Source organism: Archocentrus centrarchus, chromosome 20 (genome assembly GCF_007364275.1).
Source record: "Archocentrus centrarchus isolate MPI-CPG fArcCen1 chromosome 20, fArcCen1, whole genome shotgun sequence".
In the NCBI taxonomy this organism is placed as follows: domain Eukaryota; kingdom Metazoa; phylum Chordata; class Actinopteri; order Cichliformes; family Cichlidae; genus Archocentrus; species Archocentrus centrarchus.
Genome location: NC_044365.1, coordinates 24,136,079 through 24,156,442, shown reverse-complemented (window position 1 = coordinate 24,156,442; position 20,364 = coordinate 24,136,079). Strand labels below are relative to the sequence as shown.

The window sequence follows — 20,364 nt, the reverse complement described above, 5'->3', positions numbered from 1 at the left end:
GATGACTGCAGCCATACTGAGGTTCTCCTTTTCTAATGTGGCTGTTCATGTACATTAGCTTACGACATATGATCACAATTTGTGATTATGTTTTGTAGAATTTAAATAATTATAAAAAATATGGAAAATATAAACAGGAGGATAATACTTTAAAAACAAACAGAAATATACATTTCTATATATAAAACATAAATTTTTTTTAAACTAATTTTACTTATGGTCCCTGAACCATTCAAACAACTCCATAAAATGTATGATAACTACCCCAGTAAATACCGTGAGAAAAGGGTTTGTTGGCAAAGTTGCACCAAGAAGATCTTTTCTCACTGGGTTTATTGGAGCCTGAGAAAATGCCCTGGCTTGTCACAGCTATCCAAAGCTATTGGCTAGTGATGACCCTGACTAAGCCATTTTCTGCTGCCTGTGCACTTGTCTCTCTTTCTGCCAGAACCGCCAAGGAGATTTTGGTGTCCTCACAAATGCCAGTATTTCATGCTTTCGACATGCAGGCTTTCGCTGCCTGTCTGCCTGTCTGCCCGGAAGCGTGGAAAGTGTTTAGGGAAGAAAGAAAAAAAAAAAAAAAAAAAAAAACAGGATCCTCTTCTCGACAACTTGCTAATTATGCTACAAAGCCTTGCTTGCCGTTCATAATGCCTTGGACACATCTCATTCCAAAACGGGACAATGCCTCTAATTGATTTGCTTCATGACCTCAAATTAGAGAGTAAATAGGTGTCTGTCTGCGTTTTCCACTTGATCTTCTTTTTGATGTGCCAAATCCAAACACAAGAAACGAACTTCTGAGAACTTTTAAGTATAATACAGACGAGAGCCATCTTATCCAGACTAGAATGTTCAATGAAATGCCTGTCTGAACAGAGTCAAGGAAGTAAGCTAGATGGAAATGAATATTCAAGTACGGTGGGGATGAAACAGCTTGGAGATGTGTCCCCAGATCCTCTTGACACTGTTAAGCAGGAAAGTGGTTTGATCTATCTCATCTGTGCAATGTCAGACAGTGCCTACTGTACACAGGATCTGCACATCACACAGACTCAAGCAGGCATCCTTTTGAAACAAATGTGTTGCAATAACACTGCAAGCCAAGACACACTGGAGGCTAAAATGAACAAATAGGCTTTCGTATCAAAGGTTCTGAAGCCAAGATGTTGTTTCTGAAAATGTCTAGAAACTACAGGAAACTGAGATGTTAGGATTGGAATTCTCCATTCTAGGGATCATTTTTTTTCACAATGCCATACCATGAACCAAGCAAAACTCTTAAATGAGTGCTTGTCAGCATTTCTCCAACTACCTTTCTTTAAATTTGTAACGTTAAAGTCAGCTTTAGAAATAAGCAGATAAATATGCAGATAACGTTATATTCAACTTGGCTTCTTTGGCAGGCTGTGATCTTGAGTTCGTCGAGCTCGTCACAGAAAGTTGCCCCTCAGATCTTTGCAGCATTGCAATGTTCATTAATCTATAAGTGTGCATTCACTTTTGAATCTCTGTGTGTGAATATGTGTGTCTGTGCGAACAGATGGCGTGTAGTGATACAGATAAAAGAGTATTGTGATGTGCCTGGAGCATGAGATGCTGTCCATGGTGCTGAAGTCATTCCTCCAAGCTGCACTAGCTTGCTCTCAGTCAGGGACATTCATTCATCTCTATCTCTTTCTCTTCCACTGCCTCACTGCCTCTCTGTCTCTCTCTTACACACACACACACACACACACACACACACACACACACACACGCACACACACACACGCACTCAGACGCCACCACTTAGTTTTAGCCAAAAACATATTTTGATCTCCCTGCAAATCGGCTGTCCTGAATTCAATCCAAAACCACTTTTATTATATATATCTAGATTATCTATACTAAAAATGGTGTGTCCCTGAAAAGGCTCAACGAGAATGCAGGCGTAGCTGGTGACCTGAAAAAAAAAAAAAGAAATAAAAAAGCCAACCAATAACAGAACGAGAAGCCAGCTAATTCCACATCAGCCCCATCACCCAGGCCACAGGGCCAGACTGATGCCTGACCTCCAGCTGTCAGTCCATTTTGTGCTCAATTAGCAAAGAACTCTCCCTGTCGCCCATGTGCAAAGATCTCAGCATGTGTGACCTTTTTTCTTCCCCGCTAATTAAATTACAAATAAATCTAGGCTCTACATTTCTATGTCACTAAAAAAGTGGACAGGATGTGGGTGTGGATTTTCAATGAATATTCTTTTTCTGTTTGCATTTAGTGTAGATCCCTTGCAATGAGTTTTAACATTCATTTGTCGGGGGTGGATTTTGATGGTGCCCCAGTAAGTAAAAAGAAAAAAGAAAAAGAAAAAACACACAAAAAAAAAAACAGAAGAAGAAAATAAAATAAATGGATGTGACCAATTTTTCTTCTTCCTGTGGGTGTGAAATGACTAACAGTGAGCAAATGCATGATGCATGTGCCCCAAAATTGTCACAACTCACTGTGGTCTGTTATGTTGTTTGAGCCATTTTCAAGTCTGTTAAACACATCACAAAAAGAAATGGAAGAAAATGGCCTCTCGTGTACGCAGAAAAATTACCCCTAATACCCCAGAAAATGCTAGTTGCATGAAAGGGGACAATCTAGATGATTGGTCATAAATAGAGGTTTGCCCTTCAGTGCCTATCCATGTAGCTTATTAGATTGAGAAGAAGGTTTTCCCTTCTCATCTTCTCTCTCTCACTCTCTTCCACCACCTTCCGTGCCTGCCACCTTGGCATCGGTCGTGTTTTGGCTTTGTACCACAGATTCAGCCCCTCCCTCCTCTGCCTCCACTCCTTCTCTTCCCCTCTCTCCTGCAGCCAACGTGCAACATGGTGCTTTACGGCAGAACTTAAAACCACACGCAGAGTTGCGTTTATTTTACACTACTTCATGTTCTGACATGTTTTACAGACTCCTGTAGTGGTATTATGTGAAATCCTGAAAACAAGCCTGATATTGGTCAATGTGTGTTTGTTGTCTTCTGTAATCTATATATTTTACAAATGACTGTCTCGATAAACCACGAGATAATCCAGGAATGAATGGAAAGAGGACATTTGGATTAGTTCTATTTCAAGTATTGTTAAGGAAGCCTTGAATATAGATCAAATTCATAAAGGTAGATTACACACCTTGCCGCAGACTGTAGAAAATAGTGAAAAGCAAAAGATATTTTGACATATCAAAAAGTAACTTAACACAGGATGCTAAATTTAACTTTTTTTGCCAAACAAAGACTGACGATACTGTACTTAGTAAAAGAGGATATAATTGATAATCCTCCAAATTGAAAACAATGTTGAAAACATGTTGCTGTCAAAGCTGACCTTACTCATGAATCACATTGGAATGAAATCAAAACTGCCAATAATTCCAAGTCCCTGCTAGCATCAATATCATCAAGTTCAATAAAATATTTAGTTATTTTTTTCCATTTGTTTGTGTACAAAAACAACCCTGTAGCAGTAGCATTCATGTATTCACACAGTGACACACACATACAGTTACCATCTGTCATACTGTAACCTCCCCAAGCTCGCTCTCCCTCGCCGTCCTGCTGGGACACATGCTCACTAATCATTCCATAACTTTGTTACCACCTCATTATGCCAGTTAGTAAGTGCCATTGCTAGATTTAACACTTTTTAATGAACTAGCTGCGTGGACTCATCGACTTGACAATTGTATTGATTCACTGCTCCATGACAAAAAGCACCAGTGAGACTGCGTGGTAGCAATGCTGACCTCCACCTGTCTCGATCTACTCCCATCATTATGTCCATCTGCCTTGTCCTCTTCTACATCTGATAATCCCGCAGTAACGGTTAGGGATCAACGTTATGTTCTAACTTCAATAAGGCATTGTTGCACATAATGAAAGGCTGTCATGTACAACAGCTTTCAGAACTGAAGTGGCTCCATTCAGTACATGCTGACTGATATGTTTACACAAACACATTGATAGTTTCATGCCACCTGGGAAAAAAATAAATATCACAGCAAAGTGATTTGCCAGGGAACAAAAACAAAAGCAAATGCCAAGATTTGAAGGCCAAAATGAGGAGAGAATTTGCACCAGACTGGCTTCATAGCAGAAAATCCTGAGAGGATACAGCATGAGAAATTGCCCAGTGCAACTATTATTATAAGTCAAATGTGCATTGTCTTCATACCATTTTTGGGGGCTTACGAGAAGATCTTTGAAAGGAGCCTTGAACAATTTTAGACAACGAAAGATTCTCCTATTGCCAAAGGGTTTCCATTGAAAGCAGCCAGAAAGTTCTCAGTGTTTGCAGCTGCTAAACTTCTCATGGGAAGCTTTATTTAAAAAAAAAAAAAAAAAAAAAAGAGATCAGTATGGACTGAACTCCTCTTTGCTAGCTCTAGTGAAATGAGAAGCTACCCTGGGTGAAAACCAAATTAGATTAGTCAGGAACAAAGTTAAGTAGGAGGAGAGGGTTGTCTTAAAATCAAACTAGCATGATGACCTCCTGGTTGAGAGAGAACCAGGTGGTCTTTGGAGCAGATAATCCCTTGAAAAGCTGAACTGGACTGAACAATGCTCCCCCACAACCCTACCTCTCTAATCACACACAAATGTCCAACACTGGTGACACACATGCAGCACCATTTATTTGTTTAATGAGTTTTCCCTAAATTAACTGCTTTATTATGTTTGTGCAAAACATAACTCGGCAAAGGGACAAAGATGATGCATTTTCACTGCATAAGTGAGACATTTCACATCTGCATCTATCTCCAAATAAAGGTATTTCAATTTAAGGACAACTGTGATGTGATACAGACCTTTTAACAACTCATAAAATCATGTTCTCTTGTTTGACTCTTCTGCACAGCACATTAGCTATCTCCTCCTTGTTCTCCCGCTCGTATTGCCTCCTCATTCATTGGCCCTTGTGCCTGATTTAGCCAGTGCCTTGGGCCTGCAGCGACTGGCGGTGGTATAGAGGGCCATGTAAATGTCACCGTCTCAGAGGCTGTGCTCTGCAGAGCGTGAAATGAAAACTGGCAGAGTTTTAGGGCCCTGCCTTTCCTCGCATGGACATTCCACAGTACATAGGCCCTATATAAAACTCCAGCACATGGTATGATTACATCTAGACCACCCCCACCCAACCTCCTCTCTTTATCAATTATTTAAGTGTCAGATGTGCTGCAGTGTCATAGTCACTTTCAAGTTGGAATGAATTGGTTCCTAACCTGATTATTGTTATTAGTTCAAGAACAGATTATTATTGCTGTCATTTGAAAGTTAGCTTTGCTAATCCAAACTAATCCTATGAATCATGTAATCATATCACGATTACTGCATGTTGTATTCATGTACTGTATACAAAATAGGACAAATACACTTCATGTCTAGCCAGTGACAGGCACATCTAAGCCTTATTTCTAACTATTCGAATATCAGTTGTGTCATTTTGAAATTATATTGGCTTACACTACAGAGCTGAAAGCACTGTAAGCTGCCACTGAAAGTCGATGGGTATTTTAGATTTTCACAGCAGGAAAAGCTCCCTGTAGGGTTTACTGGGAAGATTGGAACTATGCTTGAGGGCCGCTCTCTCAATCAAAAACAAAAACACAAAGGGGCTTTGAGGCTCTGCTGATGCTCTGATGGAGGACTAGTTTTGCATTTAGCTACGGCTTTCACCACTGGTAGCATGAGGTGATACCTGGACCCTACAGAGGTGGCACAGGTAGTCAACCTCCTCCAGGATGGCACATCAATACATGCTATTGCCAGAAGGTTTGCTGTGTCTCCCAGCAAAGTCTTAGGAGCATGGAGGATTCCAGGACACAGGCAGTTACTCTAGGAGAGCTGGGCGAGGCCGTAGAAGGTCCTTAACCCATCAGCAGGACCGGTATCTGCTTTTGTGCAAGGAGGAACAGGATGAGCACTGCCAGAGACCTACAAAATTACCTCCAGCAGGCTACTGGTGTGAATGTCCCTGACCAAACAATTAGAAATAGATGTCATGAGGGAGGCCTGCAGACCTGACGTCCTCTAGTGAGCCCTGTGCTCAGTGCCCAGCACCATGGAGCCCAATTGGCATTTGCCATAGAATACCGGAATTGGCAGATCCACCACTGGCACCCTGTACTCTTCACAGGGTCTGGAGAAGCCATGGAGAATGTTATGCTGCTTGTAACATTGTTCAGCATGACTGGTTTGGTGGTGGATCAGTGATGGTCTAGGGAGGCATATCCATGGAGGGACACACAGACCTCTAGGGGCTAGGCAACGGCACCCTGACTGTCATTAGGCATCGGGAAGAAATTCTTAGACCCATTGTTAGAACCTACACTGGTGCAGTAGGTCCTCGGTTCCTCCTGGTGGCAAGAGTATGCAGGCAGTTCCTAGAGGATAAAGGAATTGATACCATTGACTGGTCCCTGCGCTCACCTGACCTAAATCCAAACGACCATCTCTGGGACATTATGTTTCATTCCATCTGACATCACCAGCTTGCACCTCAGTCTGTCCAGGAACTCAGTGATGCCCTGGTTTAGATCTGGGAGAAGCGCCCCCAGGACGACATCCATCATCTCATTAGGAGCATGGCCCGACATTGTCAGGCATGCACCTTGATAATGACTTTGATTATCAAGGTGTCTTTGAATTAGCCCTCTGTGGGTTGATAATTTAATTCATTTCCAAATTCATTTCCATCCAACAATGTGGCATCCTTCATTCCTAACACAATACCCAGTTCATATCAGCATAGATGTCCACCATGACTCCCCCCACCCACCCCACCATGAGATCTGATGTGTTTTTAAAGTGTTTCTTTAATTTTTTTTTGAATGGTATACTATACTGGGTGCAGCCTTTTAATGCTTTAACTAGCTTTCAGCCTGCACTGATGCCATTTTGGACACAAAACAACAGTGTCAAACCTCCCTGCACAGACTGACAGTCTCTTGCAGGAATTTGCCATCAAGGATTGGATGAAAACAAGCCCATGTACTGTGCATGTAAGGATTTTTAAAAAAAGGAGAAAAAAATGCATCAGAATTCCTGTATGACGTTCAGGACACACAAGCCATCCTTCTAGCTAGAGCTGTCAGCCTTTAGATGAGCTCAATAAAAATCCCATTCAAAAATGATGAGATCAATTAAAGGCTGTCATCACAAAATATCTACCCTTTCAAATACCCATTGTTGAAATTACCCTCTATTGCTTATCGTTTCCATTCATCTCCCAGCCATGCACTTAAAGTCAGGCACTTGTGGACATTTACAAATAGACTCCTCTATTCCATTTAGAGCTGTACCTTTTGCAGCTTATCTTGTGTAACGGGCTCTTAAATAAATCTCCTTGCTTTAAATACACAAAAGCCATGCTCATGGAGGATTTCCTCAATGTAAGGTCACATGACAGCAAACCTCCCATGGAGACTGACAGGCACGTGACATGCTAATGCAGACTGCTGAGCATTCTGCAAAAGGAGGAGGGGTTTTTTTTTTTTTGGTTTTTTTAAGATTTAATTACTTGAATACATAGCAAGTTAAGTGAATTCCAAGTTTCACTAAAACACCATTATTATCAGCCTGCAAAGTGCTCTATCATTAACCAAAACCTAATAAGAGCCATACACATGGGCCTTATTAAACAGTCTGCCAAGGTTGAGGAACCACACTTGCCCATGAGCTTTACAATGGATAAATAAACTCACACTTGATCACACGTTCTCCCTGCATGACACTGCCCAGCAACTCAAAGAAAAATCAGTACTGGGAATATCTTCGTCATGTCCCTGATTCATTGTCTTCCTCCTTCTCCTGTCATAGCTAGTGTAATGCAGCAAGGCCAGCTGCTACAGGGCTCTACAGAAAGCTGGGGCATGGAGGAATGCTGGGTGGTCAAGACACCACCCCCACCCCCCTTATTGCAATATCAAGCCAATGCACACAAAACTATGACACTGTATGTTATCTGGGGGAAAGAGAGAAACCGTTCATGGAAACTAGAGAAAATACAAGAAAGTGGAATTTTCTTTAAAGCTTTAATCTTGAAAATCACAACTTCATCAAACCCTGTTATTGATACCATTTGTCATATTTATGTTGTCATTAATGGTTCCTTTGAATAAAAGTATGCTGATACAATACAGCATGTCCGGAGTTTCTGTAATATATAAGCTTCACTGTTAACAGCCGACTCCATAACCATATCAGGCCTGCATTAGGTGAAAGCAAGCTGAATATTTTCTACTGCTGTCGCTTCACATCAAAAACTATCAACTAAGAAAACATGGAGTGGCTTTTATTGTGAAGCAGTTATCACAAATCTAATGCTTGAGTCCTAGAAGATAATTCTAACTATAAGAGTTTTTGACAGTAGATCAGTTTTGAATATTACAGAAAGTAAATGAACAGAAATGATGAGACATACTGCCAACTACAAATCCAAACAGGAGAGTTTTTGTCCTGAGTATAAAAAGAAAATCCCAAAATGCTGTTAGTAATGACATCTATGAGTTAAAAACAAACAAAAAAAACTATATCCCAATATAAATAGTAATAATAGTTTATACTGTGTGTGATTTTTTTTTTTTTTTGCCCCCACATCAAACCTTCCAATGGTCCAACAACATGCCTAAGCAGGCTCCTATATTCCATCCTAAAATGTATCTGCCTCTTAAATTCCCACTCCTCTCCCAAATGTGTAACACAGGCACACTTGTGCATCAGGTTGGGATCGGAACATCCCCCATCAGCATGAGGCAATGGTGAAAATGTCACATTAATTTGTTGTCGCAGGGATGTGACACCTGTGCTATATGAAGGTCAAATAATTTGACATGACACTGATTGTGCTTCTACTAATCACCTCACCCAGGCGGTTAGGGTTTCGTGAGGATGAATGCCGTGAAAGCATATTCACAAATGAAATCATTCAGGTAGATGCTGCAGCAATAGGACGCACATTAAAAACGCCTTTTTAAAATGTGGGGATGATAACAGGAGTTGTTAGGCTCCTGTCAGACTGTCATGTGTTTTTATTCCTTCAATAACAAGCTGTATACATTATAAAATATTCTGATATTGATTGGGTCCAAAAAATTGACCATTAATTTGGCAAAAAATGGCAAAATATAACAAAATGGACATAATTGCACATAACTATTACAGGCTTAAAATAAAGCACTACTCAGGACTACCTTTCACTGCTCCATCGATACCATAATCTTTAATGCCTTCTGCCAAAACAGCAAGATCTTGTCAAAATCTTCTCAAAGAGGCATCAATCCTCTCCTCTCATTACTGTCAATCTGGAAGACAAGCTATTTAGACTTTGCTAAAGCTCCAGTATGCATGCAAATGAGAGCCCCTGGCTTTACTGTGCACACATGCTTGCAAAAAAAAAAAAAATAGCATCACTGCTGCCACTGGCTTTTCAGATTTTAGTCAGTTGGTGTTGTTTGGAATCATAGGGGGAAATCCTGTTTAAATAACAATGACATAATGCCACTTCTCATGCATGTGAGACACATGTGTACTAACCCACTAACCCACCTCACAAGTGGGGCATTTAGGGAGTTCACTTAGCTGTAAGGGGCTTTTCACACACGAGCACAAAAACATGAAACTGTAAGTGAGAAAAGTAAGCGTGTGAAGCTTTTCAGGAAAATCACTTTAACAGCATGACTGCTATTTGACTTTTGTTAATAATCCTGCTACCATTAAAGTGCAGGAACTTCAAGTCATGCCATATGGATATAGGCCTTGTCTATATTTGACATGACAGATAATCCTGGAGCAAATTTTTAAATGTTCTGGTTGGATGGTTGAATTTAACAATTTCCCAACCTTCTGATTTACCATTTCAAAATGTGTATTTCCAGCTATTATATTCAGTATGAATTTAGGATCAATAGCTATTATTTAGGTACTGGGGGAAAAAAATGAAGCAGTAGATTTACATAATTGTGTGAGTTGTAATACAGCATACAAGATGGGATCCCTCTGTTGACTTCTTTTTGGCTTAGATTTACCCCCTACATACATACAGACAGCATAACATCTGGCCAGCAGTTTTGTTGTTTGTTTGTTTTTTTGCTGTTGTTTTTTTTTTTCCTACCCTCAACTCTAAACTTTCTTAAACTTGCTCTATACACATCCAGAGCTAAGGAGAATCAAATTTAATGTCTTTCTCTTGTACAGGCAGTCATACTTGATCATACAGTGGATTCAACTTCTGAAATCTAGCACCAGAGGTCATAGCATAATGTTTCCATTGTTTTATAGCATGAATTACAAATGAAATTGAAAACCAAAACCAGAGAATGTGATTATCTTTTTTTTCTTTATGAAATGAAAGTCATTAGGAACTGAAATTTTCTGCTTATCTCCCAATGAAGAGCTGAACTGTATATGGATAGATGGACAACACTTTAATCAGGCAGCCTGAATGAACTAAATCCCCCTCAAGTGCATATCAAATGCATAATCTACTGTGCATACCTATCCGGTGTATGTAGCCTCCATGATGGAAAAACGTTCATACTAATTAGATTGCAAGCAATCCAGTACTCATAAGCATGAGTCTATATGTAATCCACTGTGAGCCACTGCTTCCAGTATTAAACCGCAAATCTGCTTCTCACAGACACATTATTGTTGGCATCCATTCAGCAGGTGACCACACACTCCACAATACTTGATTAAAGCCATCCAGACAGTTATCTCTGGGGTACATCTTCACAGAGGAGGCATTTGCACATCTATATTTCTCAATCCAGGCCCTCAGCTCACCATTAGGGGAGAGTATCAGGATCTACCACTATCAAAAAGACAGTTTAAATAAGCCAAGTAGCAAGCGGAGTGTTTCTGCTCAGAATGGCAATGATAATGGGATGCGTCTGCTATAACCCCACACACAAGTTCAGTAACACTTCAGAATTGCTTAGCATTCAGCAGCTGATTCCACCACTGAAAGGGATATGCATCTTTATCTAGAGAGAAAGAGAGAGGGAGAGCGTGTATAGGCAGTCCTCCCCAGTGTCTGGCTGAAGGCCTCCCTGGTGGATTATGTTACCCAACAATGGCAGTGGCCTTTCACAGTTGGAGCATGCTCTAGTAGCTGGAAGGCATACGACCATGTCTCTCTTCCCATTTCACTCACTCTCCCACCAGGATTGACATCGTTCCCTGGCAAAAGCAGGTCTAATGTATGTCTTTATATTAACAAATGTGTGCTCTAGTTTCTGGTGTGAGGAAAATACACACGCCAGAGTGTAAATGACATTATACACAAAGTGTTTTTGAAGAAAAAAAAAAGGGGGGGGGGGACTTCTGTGGTTAGCAACTTCTAATTAATAAAAAAGATGCACAGCCACATCAATTAAACATAGAAGACTTGGACTGCTGGCTGGATGTGACAAGATATACTGTAAGCTACTTTGTGTTTTTAATGTGTATAGAGATAGATATACACACTATGAACAGAGAGAGAGAGAGAGGCAGCCTGAGGCTTAGACTGTAGTGTGACCTGCAGGCATTAGCAGGCATGAAGGGAAGCTGTAATGGCAAACAATCCTCCTCATCAGTAACTCAAAAGCTGCTGCACACATAGAAATCCCTCAGCGGAGCACTGTATATCCACCAAAGTGACATTATCAGTGTAAGTGTACTTTGCCTCATGTTTCAGCTGCATTCTGATATCAGGGACCCCACAAATTAATTATATTTGTCAGCTGAGTGACTTTCTCAGATAAATTAACAAATTATGGTATTCAAGAGTACAGAAAAAACTTACAATATCAGAAATGCTATTACGAATAAATCCTAGGGAGCAGAAAGCATTTTTTGGCTTAAAAACTCCCAAAAGAAAGATAATCTCAGAAGAGCAGTATTAGTACAGTTTGTCATGCGCTGAGTCTACATTCATTCAGCATCAGGCACAGCGTGTCCTGTTTCAATGGCAAGGGCCTGTGCACAGTCTTTGGTGAAACAGCCTTTATTAAGTTCATAGTTTTGATCATAAAAAAAAAGTTCCTTTGGCTTCTCCGTAGCACACAGCTTGTTCTCTTGCTTTAAAAAAAAAAAAATTCACAGGAGAAAAGCTGAAGAAATTAAATTGGCCTGCTGACAGCACCCATACTACCAATCTAAGCAGCACCAGAAAGTGCGCAGGCTGAGATTAGACGAGTAGTGCAGGAGTGCTTGAAGAGTCCCCTCAAGCCAAACTAGTAAGGCTTCTTATTGCGAGAGTGAAACCTTGGAAACAGAAGATGTCCTGTTCTCATAAGTGAACCACAGAAGAGCAACAAGACGTAGTGAGACCCGACAGGGCTCGACGCTGCTGAACAGTGCAGTGTAATTAAAATTCAACAAAGAAAAAGAACACAGCCTGGATTTATAGCACATCAGAGGATACAGCAATAGCTGACTCATCATTACTGTCATCCACAACCATCATCATGATATGACTGTGACTTCTGGTCTTCACTAATAAAACCTGAGGGGGGACAAGTTATGAGTAACAGCTATGTCATCACTGCGCTTTGCAAAATCTCCTTTGCCGTCATCATGCCTTAATTTTATTGTAAACCCTTGGGGTGTTAGAAAGCAATATTTGTCCCACTGCTAGTCCCAGCCTCCTTCCTGCCCTCCAGGCTTCTCAAATCTGATGGGCCCTTTAATAATTACACTTTAATTTCAGGCTTCCGTGGCTTAAAAGGCAATCTCACGCAGAAGAGAAAACAAGGTTGTTTGGCCTGCTTGTGATGGTGATACATTTACATCTGGACAGCATTATTTGCATGATTGAGTGAGACTTGGTGAGTAAGGAAGAAGTGTGAAAAGTACAGATATTCAGCACCCATGATCTCACCGCAAAAGCATACTTAATATTCCACTGACAGCACCCATAAAGCAGTGGCCAAGGAAGTGTTTACAGGTATTTTTGTAGCAGAGCAGATATCATCATGCTTTTAACTAAACTGGCACAGCTCAGATCAACACAAATACAGTCAGAGCCACGATAAACACCTTGACTACTGATGTGGAATTACAAAGTGAGAGTCACAAATGATCCCCGAATCAGTCAGTTCTTGTATTTTCATCATCTGTGGCATTGTTGAATGTGTTGAAATGACACATGGGGATGCTACTAGAGCTGATAACAGCATCAAGACAAAAGGCAAGCTAATGAAGCCCAGGGATAGGGTTTAGAGTTCATCCTCGAGTCCATCATTAACTGACAGGCAAAGAAGAAAAGCTGCTAATGATCATTCTGACACTCCTCCTCCATGGTGGTATGAAGCCACTGCAGTCAGTAATATGAGATGCAGAGGGTCTCTAAAGGAGAATTGGGTTGGAAAGGTGAGCAGATGTAGGGCCCTTGTGTTTAACAAGGAAAGCGTGCATGATTATAGTTTAAGGAAGTGACACGCGCGCCGAGGGAAGATCAGCAGATTGAGGGATTGTTCACTGCTTCTTTGAGATAAGAGAATGCGCTTGGGAAAAAAAAAAATGTCTGCAGTGCCTTTCAATTTCTGTAGGAATATAAAGAGGAAGATAACATGGGGAGAGGAAAAAAAAATCATTAAATATGCTTCTTGTTCTATACTCGTAGCACATGACCTCAAAACGTGCAGATCTGTGCGAGCTGCAGTTTTCAGTCAATAGTCCCATTTCTGTGTGTGTGTTAAGTGCTTAATTCATTTTGGGAGTCTATTAATGGCTTCTTCATAGTTCGTTAACCTCTTAGCCTTGATCCCTTCCTGTCATTCTTGAATCCTGCTCTGCCTCCAAACAATAATTATATTATCCCCCCCACCCCCCGCCCCCACCCACCCCAACTGGCTCGGTGCCCCTCCACACATGCAATAATTACTGAGTGTATAATTTCCATCTACACAAGGAGCCATTAACGCAGCTTTATTTTCACAGACAAACTGGTTGTGCATTTTTACATCAGACAAGTGATCCATTCATATCGCATCTGGAGTTAGTCTAGAGAGTAATTTACAGATGTAGTGTTGTTCATTTATGCTGGCTGAATTACACAGGCTACTACTTGAGGCAGTGTTTTAATGACTGGAATCACACATTCAAGCTGGAGAAGTGCAGACCACATGCAACACCAAGCCAATTTCCAAGGAGACTGGATGACCAAAGAGTCAGAATAAACCCACATAACAGCTTGACTTGGATATAGGAATAAGGCATTTAGTCCCTAACGTCCAAAAGAGCAGGTACCATCTGCAAGGCTTCAGTTGTGGTTATTAAGAAGTCGCCAGAATGCTACCTCAAACCTCTGGATGTGGAGAGTCACGGCACATGTCCTCTTGGTCATTGCTGCATCCTCGTCTAACAAGTGGCAGCATCATGTTCTGATAATTATTTCTTTAAACATTTATTAGAAGAACCAGGTATGTTTACTGTGTGTTTTTTTAAAGAGAAATTCTGCAGTTTGTCGTCATATTAAAATACCAAATACGCAATTGCAGACGCGGTTGTTCCGTCAAGGCGCACGGAAGGGGTGATTGGATATTTTGCCTCATTACCACTTGCGGCAAGTGGTAGGGGCAGCTGTCAACGTGCGAAAGGGGTACATCCAATCTAACAACTTTGCCCAAATCTATAGCATTTTTTCTTTAGGTGCCGTGGGTTTATAAAAAACTTATCTAAACAGTCAGTCATGCAAAAATAATTAAATTAAAAAAAAATAAAATAAAAATCTGACAACATGAGAAAAAAAACAGTATTACATTCCAGGGTTGTATTTTTTTTAAGTAGATGTCGAAGCATTACTTGATAAAAGAGTAGACTGCGTTTAACTGGCGACAGGTGCAAACAAATATTCTGCAGAATGAATGAAACGGGGGAAAACAATTTGCGCAGTTACCCTACCTTGTCAACACAGTAGATCTGACCGTCCCACAGTTGCCTCGAGAGTAATCCCGGGAATTCAGCTGAAATTGCTTCTTTGCTTTGAGATTATTACAAGTCGGGATTGATCACATAGGACGTCACTTGGATGATAAGGTCCCACAGACTGTAGTATCTTCCTGTATCGCTCCGTCTGTGAGCTGCAGAGGCATCACTGAACGTATGAAACAGCGCTTCACACGAACGGAGAAAGGGAAACTCCGACATGGAGCCTCCTGCCTGGAATCCTCCGCGGTAAAGTCATCCCGTTTTGGCCCACGAAACATATTAGAGACCAGCTGTAAAAGTCTTATGATGTCATTTAAATTGATACTTAAGCTGAGGTAGTTATAAGCAAAGGGCGGCAAAATAAAAATGTACTCACAGCTGCATTTTAATTTGTTCATTTAGAGGTTGGGTTAAAGGTTAATTACTAACAGCTAGAGGCTAATACTGCCATAATTCAACATTTACCTCAACAACAAAAATACTGACACTTTACAAGGAGTCATGGGCAGGCATGTGTTTAGCTGTGCATCACTTACATTTTATCCCGATTTTTAACAAAGAAATTAAGAATTGCCTTTTAGTCTTCATTTTTAAGACCGCTGATATGAGAACATCCCAAGTGCTAAATAAAATAATAAGAATTTTAAGTATCTAAACCACATGTGGGCAAAATATGGCCTGGTGACATGCCAAAAAGTGTTTATATGTCTAATATCGTCATTTGGTAAGTAGGCTGTAGGTTTATGTTTTGCATCTGCATTAGTGTACCTACTCTGTGTTCTACATTATACTCAATCTACTTCTTTTTGGCCACTTAAAAAAAAGTGATTGCAGCTTCTGCCTTGTGACCCACATGTTCTTTCTCAAAATGACACGGTGTCATTCATGAGAGATATGTTTTACAGATGATAAAATGACTGCAAAAGAAAAACATCATTAAAAAGAAATATTATGCTGAGGGATGCACATGACTACAATGAGCTGCATGCTCATGCAGTAGTGAAGGTCATACTAGAAAACTGGTTAAATGTAGGCTAATTAATTATTATTTAGGGTGTTTATTTTTAATGTTGTAATATTTTTATTGTAATTTCAGCTGTTATCATGCCAGTCTTAGCAATGTGTGGTCCTTTGCTCATGTTTTCCAAGTCAGTGTGGTCAGCTGGGGGGAAAAAAGCTTTCTCACCCACGATCTAAACAGCTGACAAATCCATCTTGAAGAAAATCCTCTAAGCTTTGAAAGCTCCCAGCCAGCCAATACAAGACTTATAAAAATTTCCCTTATTTTACTCATTTGTTTCCAGGATTAGGAGGGAGTTGTCCAGTGTACCGTATGATGTTGTTTCATAATTCTTAATATTTACCAATCTTCAGCCTTGGGTAGGTTTTGATTTTAATGGTTAAGATATATTTATTAGATATGTATTCTAAAAAAAAAAAATAGAAATATTAGAACATTGTGATCTTCATGTGAGAAACAAACTTAATATTCAATCACATGCGTACACAAAAAAATTCATAATGCTGTCACATACACAAGCACATCGTGCATACTTCTCCCATTACCCTTCTCTCTCAGTGATACTGCTGAATGACTGGAGGGTACTTTGCTAGTTAAAAAACAGCAAGAACCAACAAAGCATGCCAGCCACTGTTCTATGCCTGCCAGGCAGCCTGGATCTGATAACAAGGTTGCATACTTCAATGGCAAAGCCCTGGTAACAGCAGCAGCACTCAAGACTGGTGCTGGACTTTGAAAGATCAGGGTTTAACCAAGTCGGTTATGCATGTAGAACGTGATACATTGCTGTGCTTTGGTTTTGGCAGCGCATAAGAAAATAGCTGCATTGACACATTATTAGGAGGATTTACTGTAGCCCAAAGGCTTTTCATCAACAAGCGATCAACAATTTATTGGTGGCAGTCAATCAATAAAGGCGTTCCCTGAAAGTGTGGGTGAAATCAATATTTCTGTGACCCAACACACAACCCAGAGACTGAGAGGGAGGCAGAAAAAAATAAATAGAGCTATAATGAGTTGTCAAGCTTGCCCTGTATGCAAATAAGATTGATTATTTGTGTTGCTAGTGAAGCATTAAGAATGAATTGAGGTGAAATTTATACAAATCACACTAGCCAGTTTTTTTTTTTTCTTTTTGCCATTTCACCATTTGATGTTCATCGTCGGTCATTGTAATTCTACCTGATCCCAATGCAATGACAGATTTTGTCTTGAGGGAAAACTAAATTCTCCCCTGAAGCCGACAGCAGTAAATCTCTCAGAGCTGTCCTTTAAGAACAACAAGGGCAGAGCTCTACAGGCAGGAGTGTGTGTGTGTACATTGTGCTTGGATTTTTGTGTGTGTGTTTGTGTTATGTCTTCAAGGGAACTTGTGTTGATACAGCGAATCCCTCAGGAGGAATGTGTGGTCGTATTTGCATCACAGTATCTTGAAGGTACAGAACACCGATGATGCTCACCCAGGCCCGCACATTTAAGTGTGTTATGAAGCTTGCTTCCTTCAAAATTTGTCAAGAAAAAAAGGATAATGCATGGACTGAAAACAGGCTCAATTAACCTAATCAACAGGACTGAAAATATACCATAATTAAAGAGCAGGGTTTGAGGACAATTCTCAGTGAATCTGTTGTGAACAGCCACGGATGGTGTATGCATTTGTGGAGCCAGTCTGAATGAGAATCCAGTCCATGTTTTATCTCTCTCTCAGGCTCAGCATGCAACAGCCAGCTATTTATCAATAATTCATTCCAAAGGAGGTTTGCAAACATATGAAAAATGACAGAAAGTGAAAAGTAACTGTTAGATTATTCTGTTATCACAATTACCATTAAATCACATGTTGACAGTCTGTCAGAGTCACAGCCTCTTCAGCTCTCAGACAAAGAACTCCAAGAGGCCATTATATTGCATGTCTCGCATTTTATTTGCCTTTCTGTAATTCAGTATTAGTAATGTTTGATATTGTACTGTGGATTTAAGTATTGAATATGTCAACAGAACAATCTGGTCGCTTATAATTACATTTCTGTTTATTTGATTAATCACATTTATTATGCTTTGAGATGAACCACAAGCCTTATTCGTGTCAATTATTAATCATTCATTAAAAATTCTGCTGATGCTGCCACAGTGACAGCATAACAGTGTAAATCTTAATGAGTGTGTGTAAAAATTAGACCAAAGCATCAAATAGCCTAACTCTTAGAAGAGTAATATGCTTGCAGAGATGAATATGTTGAATGTCGGGTGAATACAAGTAAAATGAATCTGAATTGAGCATATGAAATAAAAATATATATTTGTGTCTGTGGCAGCTTACTGATTGCAGCAGTACTATGCACCAGATGTCTGCCCATTTCAGTTCTACCTTCCGATCCTTTCCTCTACTGCCATCGTCCTTCTTCTGCTGCTTCTCTCAGAACAATTTCAGACTTGAGAGATTAGCAGTTCTCAGCTACGAGGCGTGGCTGGATGAAATCAGTTTCACTGGATAGGAGACTGTAAGCACATTCCCACCCAGCGTTTTCGATCGGTGCTCGTGGAACGCACCCGAGGGACATGTGGAAACCTTTGATGTTCCCTTCAAGACTCTATTGCTTTCCAGCTTGATTTAACCCAGGCCTCTTTGTCTTGGAGAAAATTCATTTCAGCCTGGAAAATGATGTGTAAACATTAGTATCTAATTTAAACCTTGCAGTGTATTGTTTAAATGTGCACACATACAGTGGACTATGATGGCAGATGGTGTGAGTGTGCAGGTCTGAAGTTAAAGATAGAACGAACATGTTGCATTTTCTAATTTCACACTTAATGTTGCGCATCTTTTAGCCCAAAGAAATTATAACTCATTACAAGTGCTCATGCACATATCTAAACATTCATATTCAGATTAAAGAACAGAGTATACCATACACAATATGCTGCTTATCTTGTTTACTGTATGGTTAGACTTCTTCTGCAACCATACAAACACTAGTAAAAATACTAAGAATAGAAATGGCACTGGAGCTGAATAATTCAGATGGTGGGGGGGTTAGGTTACAAAATGAGTTTTTCAAAAACTAAAAAATTACAAGCCCCAGAAATGCTGATAATTATAAAAGCACAATGCTCTAAATGATATTTACTGTACACATATTAATCATAAAGAAAACATTATTTTAGATCAGGATGAACAAATCTTATCTTATGATTATATCATATTGATCCGTAGAAGGTCTATAGATCAAGTTCATGTATGAAGTGCTACCATAAAATAGTTATCAAAAATCTCTAAAGCCCAATTTCACAATTGATAAAAACCTTTTTTTAAGCTCTGTTTTTACTTTGAACTTGTTTAACATTTTATGAGTCTAACTACATGGACTGGAATGAGTGAACACAATCCTCCTGACCCTCCAGATTGAAAAAAAAAAAATCTAACTCCTCATCTTTCCGAACAGAAAAGTCGGCATTTACACTTTTTAACTTCACACATTCACGCAGCTGCCCTCTGCCATTCATGCTTCGCTTCTCTTTCCCCTCTGTGGGACTTGTGCTTTTTACACTTCCCTAAACTTTACAAAAGAAATTCATGGGGAAGCATTAAACATCGAATAGCACAAGTAAGAGTGTAACAGCGGTCATCTGTCAGTAAAGTGGATGAGAAGGAAAGATTCATGGGTAAAGGCAAAAGCCTGAAGCCCTCCCTAAACCAGTGCAAGAAGTCAGAGAGTCAAAACAACTATTATTGATTCTTGTAGGGACGTATTCTCTGTTTTTAACCCATCGTGAGTGTTGGGAGTAGTGGCCCGGTGTGGATCTAAACCAAGGACCCTCTTCCCATGAGGCAGTGGTGCTTACTACTGAGTCTGTTGCTTGTCGTGCCTTGTTTGTGATCATTTGAGACTTTTTAAATTTTCAGTCTAATAAATTTATAACTTAACGTAATGATATCTGAGAAAAAAAAAATTCAATGCCACCATAGAAATGTCTTGAAATTAAACTGGAAACTGGCCTGAAAATCAATGCAAAAGCAGATATTCAGTTACATAGTATAAAACTGGAAACCATACATGATAAACCATAGCAAGGTTATTTAAAAAAAAAAAAAAACTTTTACCATTTATGTACTACATTTTACATTTCCATTGTTGAGCTGTGCATATCTGACTCTAGCAAGCTGAGGTTTTGCGTCTTGCTGAGGAATATCTTGACAGGAGATGAGACAACTGTCCAGATAAATACACAGCATGGTGTGCAAACTGAAGCACTGACCCTTCAGTCATGGGAAAGCCATGGGATGCTCTCTCTAATGACCACAGTGCAGTCTTGACACTACATATTTCATACATTCCAGTGGGCTTTCATTACACCAGAGCTTTGCTTTCATGTGAAAGAAAGTCCTGCTCCTGGGCAT

The 20,364-nt window shown here is 40.0% G+C and overlaps 1 protein-coding gene across 1 annotated transcript in view; it reads right to left on the bottom strand.

Moving 5' to 3' along the window:
• dlgap1b (discs, large (Drosophila) homolog-associated protein 1b) overlaps positions 1-15,045 on the bottom strand; it is a 103,320-nt gene extending 88,275 nt beyond the window's left edge. The window contains exon 1 of the mRNA XM_030756268.1: positions 14,918-15,045. The gene's annotated coding sequence lies outside the window, so the exon portion shown is untranslated. The remainder of the gene's footprint in view (positions 1-14,917) is intronic.
• Between the last annotated feature and the right edge of the window lie 5,319 nt (positions 15,046-20,364).